This window comes from Rhinopithecus roxellana, chromosome 2 (genome assembly GCF_007565055.1).
Source record: "Rhinopithecus roxellana isolate Shanxi Qingling chromosome 2, ASM756505v1, whole genome shotgun sequence".
NCBI lineage: Eukaryota > Metazoa > Chordata > Mammalia > Primates > Cercopithecidae > Rhinopithecus > Rhinopithecus roxellana.
Window position 1 is genome coordinate 137,447,519 of NC_044550.1, and position 19,685 is coordinate 137,467,203.

Consider the following 19,685-nt stretch of genomic DNA (forward strand, 5'->3'; position numbering starts at 1 on the left):
TGGGAGGCCGAGACGGGTGGATCATGAGGTCAGGACATCGAGACCATCCTGGCTAACACGGTGAAACCCCGTCTCTACTAAAAAAATACAAAAAACTAGCCGGGCGAGGTGGCGGGCGCCTGTAGTCCCAGCTACTCGGGAGGCTGAGGCAGAAGAATGGCGTGAACCCGGGAGGCGGAGCTTGCAGTGAGCTGAGATCCGGCCACTGCACTCCAGCCTGGGCGGCAGAGCCAGACTCCGTCTCAAAAAAAAAAAAAAAAAAAGGAAATTACAGACTCAAAGTAATGAAGTTTCTTTACAATAGGAGAATGACATAGATATCCTGAGAACTCATTCATTCTTATTTAATACTTAATTCAAGGAAAATACAATTAAGTTTTCCTTTGAAATATGACTAGAATAGAGAATGCTCTAACCACTATCTGCTACTCCATGTCAGTGTATATGAAAATATCCTGCTTTAGATGGATTAAGTGTGTACCAGAATGTTTTTATACACTTGGATAAGAATATAAATAAAGTATCATTTTAAAAATTCTTTAATTTGAATAATGCTGTCTCTAACATTGTAGATGGTTTCAGGAATATCAAAGTAAATGCAAAACCATGTTTATATCAATTAATTGACTATCAGGTCCACTTGCCCCCCGAGAATGTTCATCAAGTACCTAACTCCAATGTTAGTAAGGTTTTAATTAGGTAGGAGAAAACTAAGCTATATTTATAGATTTGATTTTGTCCTACCTCAAGAACGACAATTGGCTAGGCTATCTTGAAATCTAAAATATTTTTTAGCTCTTGGCACAGGGAATTTCTCTGTGTCATCTAAATCAGAACAAGGGCTGCTGCTGAAGGTAGAGGGTCAGGAGTTGACTGGCAGTGGCCATGGAGGAACATGTTTATGGTCTGCCACTAAGTGAATAAAAAGAGAACAAATAACACTAAAGTTTAATCTCATTTGTGCATTAATCATATTGATAGAGGTTATGCTGGAAGGACACACCAAATTTATACTAGCAGTTATCGCTCTATCATGGAATTGAGGTGATTAATATTTGTTATCAAGTTTTTCTCAATTATTTTCTAATGTTTCCATTATGTGTAAAATTTGGTAATGTCCTAAAAGGGAAAAAGGAAAAAATCTGGATGAATTTCAACATGATCAACATTTTTCTTTTATGTTTGTGATATTAAGCCATTACTTTAAAATATCCAGACTTTGACAGAGTATAAAACATGATTAGATTTCCAGCAGCAGCTCATGTGGCTGAGAATAACACAAGAGGCATAATTGACCTTCAGACTAGAACTGAATGCCAGAAGAAATGTTCATCAAAGAAGAAATCCTATAAGGAAAAATCAGGACCAGTAGCCAAAGAAAATTTTAGCTACCCAAATATTCCAGTCTGGTTTCATTCCAGTGGCCTAACTATATAATACCTTGAAGTAAATCTGTATCATTGGTCTTCTATCACATAATTAAAGCTTTATTGACAGTGTCATTGCTTTTAAATTATTTAGATAGATATAAGACATAGCCCTTAGCTTTTGATAGTCTCCCTTTTTGTGCACTTATGTCATTTTTTACTAGATTCTGCCAATATAAACCTCTATCCTTTGCCAGTGTGATCAGTAATCTAGTGGCCAACAGAATAGAAGTGGAACCATGTGGTGCCTGCATCTGTCTTAAATAATAAGAGGTATATATTAACAATGACCGACTTTGAGCTGCCAATTGAGCTTACATGTTGAGAAGAAGTTGAATAGAAAGCTAATTGATTGCATTAGTTACTCTTGACTACATTTGTCAAGTTAACTGCAAGAATTTCCTGCTAATAGGGGGAAATAAATATAATAAAAACAAAATAAGGGAGTCCAGAAATGTTGAGACTTTCAAGTTTGACAGAAGTAACTGCTTCTCATCGTAATCAAGAAATAAAAAGCATCAAACAAAGAAGACCTTTGAGCAACAAAGGCTAAATAGACTCACTGTTGCAGCAAGGATCAAGTCAAGGGCACCCCTGCTGCACACATTCTTAAGAGTTCTGACTTGATTTAGGTGTCTTAGATCAAAGACTCAGTTCAGGTTTGACTCCCAGTAAATTCTCTCTATTGGGCAAAATAACTCAGAAAACACAAATAAAAAGTAGGTGTCTCCAGAGAAGCTTGACATGTTTAAAATACAAATAATTAAGACAAGAGAGCAAAGCAGAAAGAGTCAAAAAAGCAAAGAAGCAAATCTAAGAAGTGTGCATAGAAATGAAATGTGGATGAAGCGATCAGTACTTGTGGCTGATTGAATCATATTGATAGGAAGCCTACTATATTTTAAAGACACAATTACGGCTTAGACTGAAAAAAAATCTGTGTATGTTTAGGACAAGAATATACAGAAGTACCGGAAATACCACGACCAGAAATAAGAGAACTCTATTTTTCAACATCCCCAATCTTCTAAGGGCAGGAAGCAAGTTAAGAAAAAGCTGCGAGGTTTCCAAAAAGGTTATGATTTCCGTTGGGCCTTTACCTGAGAATTGGTAGAAAAATGGAGGGGAGAGAGTTACCCAGAGAATGGAAAGAAGAATCACAGAGAAAAATGGACTGAACATCTCCTCACACTAGCTATCCATGTGGATTTCAGAACTGACACACAGATCTGTCTGTATTTTTTGTTTCTTTCTGAATGGGAGTCTTTGCTGAGATTAGACAGTTCCCTGGGTATGTTGCATAATTTCTGTTTATGAATGTTTGCATCAAGAAAAACTACACAGGTATTTAGGATAAAGAGGCTAATATAAACAATATTCTGACTGTGATATCAAGAAACTCAACATGTATCTTGGATGACATCATGCATGATGCCATGCATCATGCATGATGCAGATGGGGATTCCACGATGCCTCCACTGGAAAGAGCTACTTGCCTTTTGTTATATGGAGAAAGTGAGAACCAAGTATTTGGTGAAAAGAGACGTGGAGTGTTAAAGACATTATTCTGTTCACCATTCAGTAGTCCCAAATCTGGGAATAAGAGGAATTATATTTCCAGATCCACTTGCAATTGAGTGGGACCAAGTTACTAGTTCTGTCCAATAAGCAGTGGGCAGAAAAGAAGGTCAGATGTCAACTCCAAAAGTCATTTTTTAATTGCCAAGTCAGTGATTTTCAGATATTTTTTTTTTCCTTCTGGCATAATGGAAAGCATTCAGCATAGTTCTAAAGGTTTGAGTCATTAGTTAGCTAATTAAGCAAAGCAAACTTCATAAAAATTTCTATTTGCCTCCAAATGTGTGAGAACTCAAGATGTTATTGGTTTGTGTCACTCAGGTTTTTTTGTTTTATTTTGTTTTTACACTCCTTTCACTAACAAGCTTATGGTGACATTATGGTTCACTTTACATACAAAGAAACAAAGGTTATCCCTAAATTGGCCAGGCGTGGTGCCTCATGCTTTAATCCCAGCACTTTGGGAGACTGAGGCTGGTAGATCACAAGGTCAGGTGATCGAGACCATCCTGGCCAACATGGTGAAACCCCGTGTCTACTAAAAATACAAAAAAAAATTAGCCGGGCCCGGTGGTGGGCGCCTGTAGCCCCAGCTACATGGGAGGCTGAGGCAGGAGAATCGCTTGAACCTGGGAGGCAGAGGTTGCAGTGAGCTGAGATGGGGTCACTGAACTCCAGCCTGGCGACGGAGTGAGACTCTGTGTGGAGGATGGAGAAGAGGATCCCTGAATTGCCTCAGGTCATTTAGACATCTAGCTATCATTTGAACTCTTGTCTGTCTCTAAAATGCTCTTTTTTTTTTTTTTTTTTTTTTTTTTTTTTTTTTTTTTTTTTTTTTTTAATGCTTTTAACTTATTTTACCTTGGGGGATATCTAATCCTCTCAAATACTTTAAATACAGTAGTAACTATAGCACACATCTATTGTATTCATTCTGAAGGCCCTCCCTCTCCCCTATTCTTGTTATAAAAACTGCTATTGGCCACATATATTTTATCTATGAGTAGACTTCTATTCAAAGCACAGAAAGTCCTGCTTTCTATCCCTGCACTGCTATAGTCCAGAGGTACAATTTTGGAACAATCAGTGTCTTCTCCACAACTTTTTCTTTTCTTTTCTTTTTTTTTAATTGAAATGGTTAACAAATCATTCTTCAGAGGCAAGAGGAGCCATTTGAAGTCAAACTTCCCTCTTGTTGAGAAAACCTGACTTTCATGACTCAAAGGAGGGCACTGAGAAAACAAAACCAGACAGAAGAAATGACAAAAACATTCTTTTGGTTCTCAAGCCTTTGTTCCTATCTCTTCTTGAGGAACAGTCTGCCTTTCCTGTAGATTTGAAATCATAATTGAATTTTTTAAATTTATAGATTCTACTTTCCTAAGGCAGTTCCAGTTTTGATCCTGTTACTAATATGAAAGAATTATAAAATTATATGTACAAAAGCCCATGTCATTGCATTTCAATTATGCTTTGGTTTCTAGTTTTTTTTTTTTTTTTTTCCTTTAACTGTTGTGTGTTCAGGTACTTAATCAGCAAATTTCATTTTTTTGTCATTCCCTACTAAATTTAAAATAGAATACTCTGTGACTACTCAGAGAAGAGAATCTACTGAAATGTTTGAAAATATGATTGATCTTTAAGTGTTCATATGACAAAGAAAAAAGGAGATTGGCTAAGTTAACAAAATCATGAATTAGTTCTTACTGTGGAAAGGTCCAATGGTAAGATGTCTAACATTTTTTTGTTGGAATATTTAATTAAAATCAAATAGGACTCAAAGATCTACTTTTGAAAACATGTTTTTATTGAAACAGAAATCTTTAAACTTGAATTTGCCTTTTATACGATTGTCATGGTTGAAATTGCCTTTGCAAAAATGTATCAGTGAGAAAATTATGGCAATGGGAAAGATCTGATCTAGCCAACCTCTCTTTTTTCCCTTTAGCTTCACCTTTGTAAAGCTAATGAGAGACCACCAGGCTAGGGGGAGGAGAGGACCCTTAATTCTGTTATGTACAGTAGGCATGAAGGATTGCCAGTCATTATTCTGGAGGTCCTGCAGATAGTATCACTATCGTACATTGGCTTATAAAGGAATATTTTCATAGTTGTTGGCATGTCTGACACCCATGGCTCTAGGATCCATTGAAACCAGTGGCTCATCTGGCCCCACCCAGAAATGATTCTGCACACAGAAGGACCATTTCTCACACCCCTTTGATTGTACTCCAACAAATCAGTAGCAAGCACCCATTTCCTAGCCATCCCTACCCCTTCCCCAAACTGACTCTGAGAAACCCCTAGCCTACCAGCTTCCATGAAATTGATTTGACTCATGATGCTGTCTCCCAGGTGACATGCATCAGTTAAACACTGTCTTTAACGCAATACCATAGTCTTTATTTGTGCAGCAGTCAGGAAGAACCCCAAGGGTGGTTATATGTTCAACAATGAGGAACAAGTAAAATTAAAACAAGCAGAAAAAACCCTTTTGGTATTTGTAATTATATTTCAATTTGATGATAGAATATATGGATTTTCTCATAAGAAAATACACTTACTACACTTTGCATTGCCTTTGAGTTGTAGACTGTAAAATACAACAAATTCCATATAGATTTAACTTGAGATTGTATGGATAAAATGCCTTGCTTCCAGCTGACCAGAAGTATATTGCTTAAAAACAAAATTTTTAAATAACCTGAGCCTTGTAAATTTGAATTCACTTCATTTATTTTCTCCCTTACTCTCCTGTGTGGTGAAATGAAACCATTCAAAAGACACTTTGATGACTTGAACCAAATCTAGAATCTTAATTTTATTTGCTAGAAAGAGTATTTATGCTTCAAATGTAATGGTTCCTCAGCTATTCTCCCATTACAATTTAGTTACTATCATTTTGGAAAGAATAATTGCAAATTTATTGTGTGTATGTATAGTAGAGCAATAAGTCTATGTAATAAACATTTTAGCCGGGTGTGGTGGCTGACGCCTGTAATCCCAGCACTTTGGGAGGCTGAGGTGGGCGGATCACGAGGTCAGGAGATCGAGACCATCCTGGCTAACACGGTGAAACCATATCTCTACTAAAAATACAAAAAATAGCTGGGTGTGGTGGTGCGCGCCTGTAGTCCCAGCTACTCGGAAGGTTGAGGCAGGAGAATGGCGTGAACCTGGGAGGCGGAGCTTGCAGTGAGCTGAGATTGCGCCACTGCACTCCAGCCTGGGCTACAGAGAGAGACTGTCTCAAAACATAAAATAAAATAAAGCAAAAATAAACATTTTATCCCTTAATTTGAAAGTTTAAACTCAGACTGGATGTTACTTTGACCAAGCCTAACTGTTCATTGTGCTTGACTAGTAGTATTTCTCTGGAGATATATTTATCTATTAAATATTCATTATTCCTTTGGTTTTTATTATAATCCAATATTAGCTTTTTATTATGAGACTTAGAATATATATCTATATCCATACACACAGATATAAGCTTATATAAGATATGTTTGATATAAATGACTTAACATCATCTTTTATTGAAGAATCCCCATTAATTTTGAAATGTTACTTTTTAAAAATAAATGTTGTTGTATGTATTTGAGGTCTTGGAATATATAGATATTAAAATGGCTATTATAATGAAGCAGATTAATATGTCTGTCATCTCAGATGTGATAGATGACAAGAGCAGCTAAAATCTACTAATTTAACAAAAATGACCTAATAGAATAGTTTTGTTAACTTTATTCCTCCTGTTGTACATTAGAGTTCTAGACTTGTTCATCCTGCATATCTGCTATTTTTCATTCCTGGACCTATGTTTCTTCACCCTCCTCCTCATGATGACCACTGTTTCATTAATGTCATATTCTTGAATATATAATCACCACTATACATTTTAATAGCAAAAACATGAATGAAACGCACATAATAACAAAAGAGATTGTTCTAAAAACTGGATTGTAGGGTGGATACTCTAAAAATATATTGTAAGGTCATATTCAGAGAACACATATTGAAATCGTCAAATAATCATATACACTAACAGTGGATAAAGCACACTTAGAAAAAGTGATAATATATCAATCCTTCGCACATCCCAGATACCTGCCCTGAATTATTATTTGAGGTCTTGAAGATGAAGAAATGATGTAAGGATAATCAAATGTATGTCAGATTTCAAAGAATATAAACATGAAAATGTGATTAGAGAATGTAAGTTACATAAGTAATTTGAAAAGTCAGTCTAATCATACTGTCCTAGTAAATAATCACTGAATAGAGGGTTGCATTCACACCTTTCTTAAATGGACAAGTTATTAGCTGTAATTGGCACAGTGTGAGCTTGTGAGCTTCAATAAACCTTTAACTACTTGTGAAATACCTTCTTATCCCTACCTACAAATCCTTTTATTAACTCATGGCTATAATGAATCAAGCAGCTAATTATTAGTGGCTGTGTGACAATTGGGATGCCACTGGTGTTAGAGGAACATAGAGTGTGAAGACTTCTCGGTAATGAAGAAATACATCTTTTCATCTATTCTGGCACCGAAGAAGAGGACAATCAACTCAGAATTGCTTCTGATAATACTGACCTTGCAGCTTGCCTTCCGTGGATTTAGAGTATGGGTGGCAATTTAGAGCACAATTCCTTTACTAAAAATATAGAGAAAATAAGGGCACGAAAAGCAAATGTCCTATTATCACACAGTTAGTCACAACAGATTCAGAAATAGAAATTGTGGTTCCTGAATCCGGCATCGGAGGTCTTTCTAATACATTTTGCTACCTCGACAGACCCTTGCATACTGATCCTCCTATGCGATAGCAAGTCATTCAATATTTGTTGATTCAATATGTGATGTTTGAATACCACTGTGTGTCTCTTAAGTCTCTTTTTTTTTTTTTTTTTTTTTTTTTTTCAGTTTACTTCAGGAAACAGTAAAGATACAATCAGGAAAATATATAGTTTTTAGAATTCTAATTTATCAAAATTCTTGACTGTAAATGTTTAAATGCTCTACACACACACACTCACACAACACACATGCTCACATGCATATTTATATATAGATATATAAACATGTAGAAAGACTAAATAGATGGATATTAGATACACAGATAGATGGAATACGATAGTTTAAGTTGGTGCAAAAGTAATTGTGGTTTTGCCATTAAAAGTATGTCAGAAACCACAATCACTTTTGCACCAATCTAGTATTTTGATTGATAATACTCTTTATTCATATACTTTTATGTATTAACTTATTCATTCAATTTGAATATTTAATATGTTCCTACATTCTGTTAAGAGGTAATGATAATTATTATGTACCCTACCTATAACTTATAATAAATGTATAATAAATAAATGATACTTATTTTAAGTCTTTGACCATTTATTGATGACAATTTACCAGACACACACACACGCACACAGACACACACACTCACAGTGCAGTCATTGTTAGATAGAGGTATGTATCCAGTACTAGAATACTGAACTGTTTGGAATGAGGTGCATAAAAGGGAAAAACTATACTAGTAAACAGAAGTATTATACATAATATTTAATAGTAATTCTGTTTCTATTTGTAGACTTTTTTTAGAACTCTATTAAAGTATAAGCATTTCAATAGTTAGAGCAATAGGATCACTTCTTTTCAGAGCTACAATTGCTGGAAAAGAAATGGAAGTACATCATGCCAGTACGATATTTCCTTTTAGAACAGAAAGTTTAAAAGGATAAGCATAGACTCTTAATCTCCTCTCCCAAATAAAGTAATGATGAGATAATTTGGGAATATTTGAACATGGGATTAGAGGAAAGACGCTAAAGAGTTTGAGTTTGCTAACTGCACCACCATGCAGCAGCAGCGATGCTGCCAGGGTGCCCGCAGGGATAATTATCACCTGGGAGGGAACAGTATTTCCGGAAATGATGCTCATCATCAGATAAAGGGGAGGGCCCATCACAAGCATTCTATGCCAAGCTATAAAGCTTTTTTTTTTTTCCCCCAGAAGGAGTGGTTATGAATTAAGACCCACTGCTGTTCAAATAATTAGGATTTGTGGTGTTTAAGAATTCTCCATTAGAGAAGTAAAATGGTATTAATAGTGTGGCTGCAAGCTGTGAAATACAGAAACATTACTTCCTAAGACAGCTGTTCAACTGCTGTTAGAATATGCAAACTTCCCCAGAAAAAGATTTTTTTTTCTAGTCAATCAGTGTGTGGATAGCAATCAACAATAATGAAAAGAAATAATAGCTCCATAAAAATGAGAGTCTTTTGAGCTATTGAAACAATTATGATACAATCTACATGACTAAGGGAACAGAGAATCATTTGAGTATCAAGACTTCAAAAAAGTTGGAATGAAGAGATCAACCCACAAAGGTGTATTAATCAAATGATAAAGAAAAAGTCTTCTGATTCATTGGAGAAACAGCAAGTTTTAACATAATTCTTATAGGAATAAATATGTGTATAAATGAAAATAAATTTTATTAATTCAGCCAGCAAAACATCAACTGAGCCTTCCATGAAAAGCTTGTAGCTTACTAAACAAATATGATGATATATAAATCTTAAAATTAATAATTATACTTGGTTATTTGCCTATGATGACAAACTGAGGCATTACCATAGAAAAAACACCAAGAGAATCTAAATTTCGAACTTTAGTTAAACTACTTACCTTAACTATTTTCCAACTTTTCAAGATACATAACACAATCCACATACAATTTTTTAGGAAGGCTCTCAGTGACTGCAGTATTTTGTTAAGAGAGGAACAATGTCACTGCATTAGAAGATTAAAAGAATAAATTTCAATATGTTCAATTTCAAATATGTATAAAAATTATTATAAAGCAGAATTTTTTTGCAAAAGACTTCAGTAAATGATACAGTTGAACTTTTTTATTGTGAGTAATATATAAATTCATATATATATAAATTCCTTAGAAAGAAATTCCAAATGCAAAATTTAAATACACACACAAACACACCTATGACTATATATATTTAAATTTCATGTGTGTATGTGTGTGTATATTTTATATATATATATATATATATGAAGACATGTGAGGACACATCTGAGTTCGTGTGCATATATACACACACACACATACACATACACACGGATAGTGGACAAAGGGAAACAAGTCTATGAAAAGCTAGAAATTTCACAAGGGCTAAAGGGAAATTATAACAGGAAAGAGAAGGCAAGCCTAAACACCTTAGAAAAGGCAAGGGAAATGAGGAAAAAGGCACAGTAGGACCTCAAAAATTTGAACAAAAGGTTGTGGACGAATAGGCTAGATAGGTTATGGTGTGCTCTAGAGAGAATACGGAGAGCTGCCGTAAGTAAGGCATATTTTAAAGACAGCCCAGGCCCTGGTTGGCTTTTTGATGTTGCACTTGGGTAGCAGCAAGTGTGGAAACTGCTTCCAAAATTTTACACCGAATAGTGCAACAGAGAGTGAACTTAAATGTCTGAAGATATGAGTGGACTGATGTCTCAACAGTGCAAAATCTGCGCTATGTTTCCTTAAGCACTTATTTTGTTTGTTTGTTTGTTTTTTTAGACAGAGTCTTGCTTTGTCACCCAGGCTAAAGTGCAGTGGAGCAATCTCAACTCCCTGAAACATCCACCTCCTGTATTCAAGCAATTCTCCTGTCTCAGTCTCCCAAGTAGATGGCATTACAGGTGCACACCACTACACCCGGCTAATTTTTGTACTTTTAGTAGAGGTCGTGTTTTGCCTTGTTGGCCAGGCTGGTCTCGAACTCCTGACATCAGGTGATCCACCAACTTCAGCCTCCCAAAGTGCTGGGACTACAGATGTGAGCCACTGTGCCTGGTCCCTTATGCAATTTGAAGACTCAGTTTCTTCATTTGAAAATAACAACTTTGAAGTACATGGCTAAGGAACTGGTGTGCTTAAAGGTACACATTTTCATTTCTGTGACTATAAGAAACTGGTATGCTTGAAGGTACAAATTTTCATTTCTATTTTTGGCACATAATATAATATTTTTCTCTCAAAGTCTGATCTAATCTATTAGTTTTCCTGACTATGTATACATTTTAGACAGTACATAGCTGCCTAAAATAAAGCAGTCTACAAGTTCAGAAATATTTTTAGTTACCTTCAGAGAATGTTACCAATAAAATAACACATGAGATTGGATATCTGCAGTGTTACTTGTGAATAAATGAATGTTAATGAAGCAAGGGCACTTCACAAGTATCTTAAAAATTAGGGTACCTTCTCAGCCAGATTTCTCTTGAAGGTACTATAGTAAATCAACTCTAAACTATACTTGGGTATTGGCATATGCCTGAAAGAGTTTTTTTTTTTTTTTTTTTTAATACTATGATCATATTTTACATAAAAATAAAGAAGAAAATAAAATATAAAAATTAACATTTGCCATTATTTATTATATTTTCTTTGATTCTAAGTCACATTTATTTGACAGCTTTTTTTTTTTTTTTTTTTTTTTTTTTCTATATGTATTAGTTTCTAAAGAAGAATGTTCCTTTTCAGGCTACGGCTACTTAAGTTCTCATTTTCACAGTCTTTATAAAACATTTCTCAAAAGTAATTCCTTTCTGTGTCCTAATTCTCCCGCTTTATGTAGTGAATTGCATTTATTTATTTATTTACTATTTTGATTTTTCAAAAATCTTAGTACGTGGAACAGAAATATTGGATTACAGATACAAATAGACTAGTTAAAATGTCTCCAATTATAAATGATGAAATCAACATTCTCGTGTATGTTTCAGACTTTCATAAATTTAATAGTGTGAATTCTGCTTCCAGGGTCCTATTTGGACAAAAAAAAAAAAAAAAGGTAAATTGTTTATGGACCTGCAAAATACAACTATAAATACAGCAACCTAACAAGCCAGTCTATTTACTCTCATTTTAAATATACAGATATATTCATTTCATTTATTGGAATTTTTTTCTCAGATATCTGGTTTTAAGTTTTGAGTCTTTTTATTTAAGTGTGCACAGTCAACATACATGCAGGGTTACTTACAAGTTGGCTTATACTGGTTGTTACAGCCAATGGCTGTGTTACGTGAGTCAGAGTCTAATCTGATTGGTTGGAGCGACTGGCCCTTCAGGTTGCTAAAGACCATGCTGATTTTCCTCCTTAAGATATTAGGATTTAAATAGAATTTACAAGGGCGTAATTCAGGTGTTGATTTTTAAATTCACTCAATTTTTTTTTTTTTTAAATAGCACACATAGTATGTTTAATAAATAATTATTTTACTAGATATTTGTCTACTTTTAATTTTTAATGTGTGAATACATGTGTCAAAATTATTTGCATTTCTTAATAGTGGAAAATGACGGTCAGATAGCTTTTTATTAATTTTATTTTTTAAAACTATTTCCGTAAGCACCAGCTTAATTGACAATATATAGACCAAATTTATATTGTCGACACCAACTTTGTACATGTCAGGTTATTTCAAGTACAGGTTTGATGTTGTTTGTCTGATTTTATGTACTTGATCACAGAGTTTAGACATGCCCACTCCCTTTATTCTCAACATCAAGTACGTTATATTGTTATATTTGAAAAATGTTATCTTTTCAGTCATGGTTTTCTGTCTGCGTTTGGAGGAATTATTCCATGCTTCTGGCCTTATGACCTCTTGTAAGATTATTAAATTCTACAAAACTACAAAAATCAGCTGTACTTAGAAAAACAATTTTTCTCAACTACACACATTCATCTGTTTCACTGGGGATGTTCATGTTGATCCAAATACGTATCACTAAACCATTCCATGCACATTGTAGAAAAAGTTACCCTATCTGTGTGAATGAAATCTCTTAAGGTCAAAGAAAATCGTTTAGAACTTGTCAAAGTACAAAGAGAAAGAAGAAATCATCATAAAGTAAAGAGATTTCTCTTCCAGATACATTTTTTGCAAACATCCCTCTGAATGTATTATTAGTATTTTATCTGAACTCACTTTATGTTAAAGCAAATGTTTCTTTTCAATTAGAAGAGTTGGAAACAAAAATGTTTTTTTTTTAATAAAAATCCAATATGGAAACTCTTATTATATTTAGGACTTTTCAAACCCTTTGTTTTTCTTTGTGTTTCACTTTCAAGGAACATTTATACATACATAGAATATTTTCTATATATGTGTAACTTTATATTCTAACCATTTTTGCTTCTTACTATAGATTTTATGCATATTGATGCATTCAATAACAACCTTACTTCATAAAGATATAAATGCTTAATGGAAATTCAAATCACAGCTTCAATTTTCTCTCTTTTAAAGACTTCTGATTTTCTCTTACTATTTAAAAGGTTACATTAACTTTAAATTTGCATTCCATAATACATCTGCAATGCTGATATTTAACATTATAAAATCACAGAAAACATAATAGGTAAGTAATTATTTAAGTGAGAAAGGTTAATAAAAATATTGATGAAAAGAACAGCAATAACTTCAAAGTTTAACAAGTAACTCTATGAAGAAATGATACACTTCACTAAGAATCATTCAAACTTGTTAACTGAAAACCTGTTACTAGATCTAGTTATTTGCTTTAGCAACTGATAAAATCCCTCTATAACAAAAGCAACTACATAAAAATAAATTTTAACTATATTTATATCTAAGATTTTAAATTCTTCAATGAAGGAGATATCTTTATTATCTTTCCTTCACCATTTAAACAAGAAACTGAAGATTTCTTCATGTAAGGTGATTCATTAAAATACCAGTGGCTGACTAAATATAAGCTATATTATTTGGTTAAAAGTAGTATTTCCATTAACTCATCTCCCTATAATTTCTAGAAATTAATACTCTTATATTATACCTTGTATAATATTGTTATATAAATACCTTGTAATTTTGTGTCCTTTTCATCCTACATGTTCCTAAATCTGTGAATATATTTTATTCCTTTTACTTCTTATTTGCAAACTGAACAGTTATTTTCTGAGTCCATATTTTTACCAGTATTACAAAAGCATTAATTGCATTCATCAAACAGCATCATCATTATTTCTGAACTTGATCTCTAGAGCTGGAAATTTCTTTGTTCAAGTGACTGCAAGCCCTAATTTCACCAAATATTGTCTTATTATCTAACATGGTAGCCATTTTTCCAGTCTATGGTAATTTCTTCTCTGGTCACCAACTAGCCACTTTGCCTCATATTTTAGGTCACACATTTAGGTTATGGTAGCACATCAATTCTAGACACAAAATTCTGCATTAGCTAGGTTAATGTAGGTTGTACTTCACTGACATCCAACCACAATTCATTTTGATTAAAACAGTTGTTCATTTTCTTTACTCGACATGATTAACATTAGCAAAGGGGTCATACTAATCCTAGGGAGCAAAGGCTGGCATAGATATCATATGTCCATGATGCCTCTTCACTATCATAATAAGGAGAAAAGAATGTTATGTCACACATAACTACAAAAAACAGATATGTGCAAATCAACTACGAGCCCAGAAAGAAGGAGAAGTGAATTGATTACAAACAGCTTTATGTTCATATCAACATATTAACAGCCAAAAGGTAGGAGCAACCCAAGTGTCCCGTGTTCATCAACAGATGAATGGATACACAGAATGTGGTATATATATGTGTGTATGTATGTGTATGTGTGTATTAGACTTACCTATATGCATTCATATATACATACACACACATGTACAATAGAATATTAGTCACCCCTAAAAAGGAAGAAAATTCTGAAACATGTTATAATATGTATTAACTTTCAAATCATTGTGCTAAGTAAAATAAAGTAATCATAAAAATACAGATATTATATTATTCCACTTATATGAGATAACTAGAGTCATCCTAAATTCATAGAAACAGAAAGTAGAATGATGGTTGCCACGGGCTTTTGGAAGAGGAGAGAGTAGAAAGTATTAACCAATACAGAGTTTCAGTTGAAATAGATGAAAACATTCTAGAAGTGAATGGTGATAATGATTGTACAACAATGTTAATATACCTAGTGCCACAGAACTGTACATTTTAAGATGGTTAAACATAAACAAAATGGTAAAATTTATGTTATGTATACTTAACCATTTTTCAAAAATGGGAGCAACATATCTTTCTGTATATCTAAGTAATTATTCAAACTGAAGTTATTCAAAAAGACATCTCTGAAATATGTCTCAATTCTTCTCTTCACATTCAGAATTTATGATCAAAATGTATGTACCATGTATTTGTATAGTCTTATTGATTGTGTTAGCTATTTTATAAATTTTGCATTTTCTAAATGATTCTTGAAATGAGCAGGCAAAAAGATGCTCATATGTACACACACACACACACACACACACATACACACACATACATACAATGTAATGTCTTAGACAATTCAGGTAGCGAAAGTGGTCTTGATTGATTGATTCGTTTATTATTATATATAGTGACAACATCTTTTGATGAATAGTAGCATATCCATTTTGCAAGATCAGATTTACAGAATCTTCAACTACTTAATGCAAATTACAACTTGGAAAAAAAAATAAGAAATATTTTTTTCTCCGTCTCACCTGAAACTCATGCTCATAATAGAGGAGAAGCAAAACTGCCCTAATACCAAATGGCATTACAATATCACTGCCGTGACTTACTGGCATTTTGTTTTCTTCATTCAGCTCTATAAAATGTCAGTTTATGAAATGGAATTACTAAAAATGAACAATGAAAACCCAACAATCAGAAAACACAAAGTTTGGAGTTATTGAGTGCAGTTCACTAGAGAGAACAGCCCTGAATATTTATCAAAAACAATTGTTTATATTTAGAAAAATATGAAATTTTATTCAGTACACCCTAAGGACATAGAAAATTTGCCATTGCTTTTAGAAATGTTCGATAAGAAAATATGTATTTTTAAAAGATAGTAATTTAAGATTTTAAGCTTCTCTAATTAGAAAAATTTATTCATCCCAAAAATACGATTTGCTCATACTGGAAATGCCTGGTATGTCATACATTTTTCCATTTCACTCTGCATGTTTTAGTTCAATTCATTTAGGTGCAAATTCAAAGTTAAACATACAAACAACTAAAAAACATAACGTTAGTTAAGGCAAAAAATTATAGAACTTTGTAACAGTGTTGTGTTTGAATATAATAAAAAGTTGAAGACCACTTTTAAATGTAACCTACATCATCACCTGATTCTTGTATATGTCTGGTTTATGCACACTAAACTGGAAAAACATAATAAGCAGACAAGCAAAAAATAAGATTGTAGTTGTGTGTTAACTTTTGATTGCTGCTGTAACAAATTGACAAAAAGTTAGTGGCTTAAACCAATACCAATCCATTAACTTACAGTTTTGTAGGTTAGAAGTTTGCCATGGATCAACTAGGTTTAAACCAAAGTGTCAGCAGGATTGCATTTTTTTCTGGAGGCTCAAATAGAGAATCAATTTCACTAGATTTTGCTACTTCTACAGGCTGTCCACATTCCTTGTCTAGTGACCTCCTTCCTACATCTTCAAAACAAGCTATGTTGCACTTCTCTGTAAATTGAGTCAGGAAAGGTCTTCTTTTATGAAATCATGTGATTAGGTAAGTCTCACCCAAATAATCCAGGAGTCTTCCCATCTCAAGACTCTTAACCTTAATCACACTCGCAAGGTCCCCTTTGCCATGTAAGGTAATACATTCACAGTTTCCAGGGATTAGGATATGGCTACCTTTGAAAGCCATTATTCTGCCTACCACCAGTTGTCTCTAAATTATATTTTTATAAAAAATAAATTAGCTCGATAGCTTGAGAATGGCAATTTTACTCTAATTATGTACATTATGTTTAGCGTATACCAGTAGTTTCTTCTTCCAATTCAGTATCTCTTAAGTAAGCAATTGCAACTGGAGAGTATGAACTTTCATGTATTTTCTATCCTTAAACATAAAGAGAGCATAAAACCAACTTAGTGCAAAAGAAGATTCCATGATACATTTCTATCAGTGGTTATTATTTTAGTTTTCATGTGAAGATTTCATCCTGCTTGATACTTTGTATCTTCCTTCTGTAGTTCCTTTTCCCTGTAATTTATGTATGCTACAATGTTCACAAGGAAAATACAGGCATTAAAATCAGTTTATGCCATGACACTTCTCTATTTGGTGGAAGTCAAATCTGGCTCAGATATAATAAAAAATATCAAATAAAATATAGCAACACAAATGTCTATATGTAGATACTAACAGTATGATCTCCAGAAATAACATTTCTAAAGCACAGTCTTTGTGGTTTATGGTGAATATGTTTGGTTAAATAGCTGAATATCTGTCCCAGGTTCTTTCCAGTTTGCCTTCTTTTTCTCAAAGGCTGGAAAATATAGAAACTACTCTTCCTAGACTCTTTTGTACCTAAGGTTTCTAATGAAACTATTTTATTAATTGCAATTTTACTATTTATATGGCTCTTTCATGTTTAATTGGTTAATGTTACCATATTTTTATTTCCTTAAATGAAATATATTTCACATTTATTCTTTGTCATTAGGATAATTAAAACAATTAAAGTTTATCCATTTTCATTTAAAATGCCAGCTATGTCTCATAGAATGTGAATTTCTATTTTTATCAGATTACATTCAGAAAATAAGACCTGATTTTAGAGTCTAACACTGAACTATTGCAAGAAAGAAATCACTCAGCTTTTGATTTTTAAAATTTTTTTCAACACATTATCTTCTGTTATGTTGTGATTTTCTTGTTTTTATTAATCTTACTAAGGAAAATGTATCTGTGAATACATTTCCAAGGATTCATATCAAGAAATTAGGCCTGATTGTTATTTCATGTTTTTATGTATTCATTATTCAATAACTATTCAATCTACAGAACTCTCATGATATCTACCTTTCTACCAGAAACCACACATAAACTCTGCCCTACTTAGATTATTTATTGTTGTCTCCACCTGCGTAGACTAGCAGGTCTATTAGAGCAGATAGTTTTATCCTGTTTTGCTCATCAGCATAGCCTTAGATGAGCACCTGATACTTAGCAGTGGCTCAGTACTATTAGCTGAATAAATAAATTTATAGAGTGTCTATTGTATGCCACACACTGTTCTGGGCTCTTGAGATGTATCTGTGACAAAATAAATAAATAAACCCTTATGGAACTTATAAACCATGAGTGGAAGAAGTCAAACAGCCAATAAACTATAGTTATAAAAATTAAGCTATATAGAATACTTAAAGATGATAAATACTATAAAAAGGAAAGAGTATGACAAGGACAAAGAAAGTCAGAAGCCATTGGCCAAGAAGAGGAGTGGTGGGGTTGCAACAGCAGTAGGATTCAATATCATTGTCATGGTAGGATGTACCAAGAAACATTTGATCAAGTCTTAGAAGTAAATGAATTAACTCTGAGGAAAGAAGAGGGAGAGAAAATCCAAACAAAAGACACAGTCACATTAGGGCAAGGAGATTCCATACAGAACAAATGGTAGAGTAGAAGGAGTAGGGACAGGTAGAAGAAGATGAGATCAGAGTGATGAGGAGAGGGTAAAAATCTTGTGACCCTCAGAAGCCAGAGAGTGGATTTTCCTGTTTTATTTTTAGTAAAACGGACCATTGAGGAATTTTTAACAGAGAAATGGCACCTTGTTTACATTTAAAGGGATCATTTAAATGGTTGGCATGTTGAGAATAAATGGTAGGAAGTAGAATGGTGAGTTTTGTAGCACAGAGTATTTACCCTTTCAGTAAAACTAATCAACTGGGACATCTAAGCATAGCTGAGCAATAGCTGCAATGCTTTTTAATGTAGAACTATCAGAAGTATAAATTTTAGAAGTTGACCACGTAGACTTTCTTATAAATCAGAGATGCTGAATTAAGTCTTCTTCAAAAAGAGAGAACGGTTTTCCCTCTCCTTCTTATCTGACGGGGATACGTTTCAATACCCCTGATATTGAAATGTTTTAGGAATTTTAACACTTCATTTATCTGTGTATTTATCTGAAGCCATGAAGGTTACCAAACCATCTAGGTATATACTTTGTTTTTTAGAGCTGATAACCCAGGTGGTTACTAAGTGACTAATAAGCAGGTAGGGTACACAATGTGGATACCATGAACAAGGGAATGGTTTAATTCCCAGTGGAGCTAGGGCAGAGAGCTCAAACTTTCATCACACTACTCAGAACAGTATGAAATTTACAACTTATGAATTGTTTGTTTCTGGAATTTTTCACTTAATATTTTTGAACTGAGATTGACTGCTGGTAATTGAAACTGTGGAAAGCAAAATCACAGATAAGGGGGCTTGTTGTAGATCTTTTAATGTATATTAATTTTTAAACATTTTCTAATTTATTTAGCATTTAATAAATGTGGCAATTTTTCTATTTCTGAGTGCTGTATTTGTGGCTCTAGCATCTAGTATTTAGGCAAACTCCATCATATGTAATTTCCTCAGATTTTCTAGACGACTGCTCAGAATCTACTAAAATATATCCTGTAAAACTAACGGAGGTCATCAAAAGCTTATGTTCAATGGGAACAATTGTTCACTTTTTAAAATGGGGTGCCCCAAATTTGAGTACAGTGTTTTCTCACAAAAACACAAGAAAATTAGACTA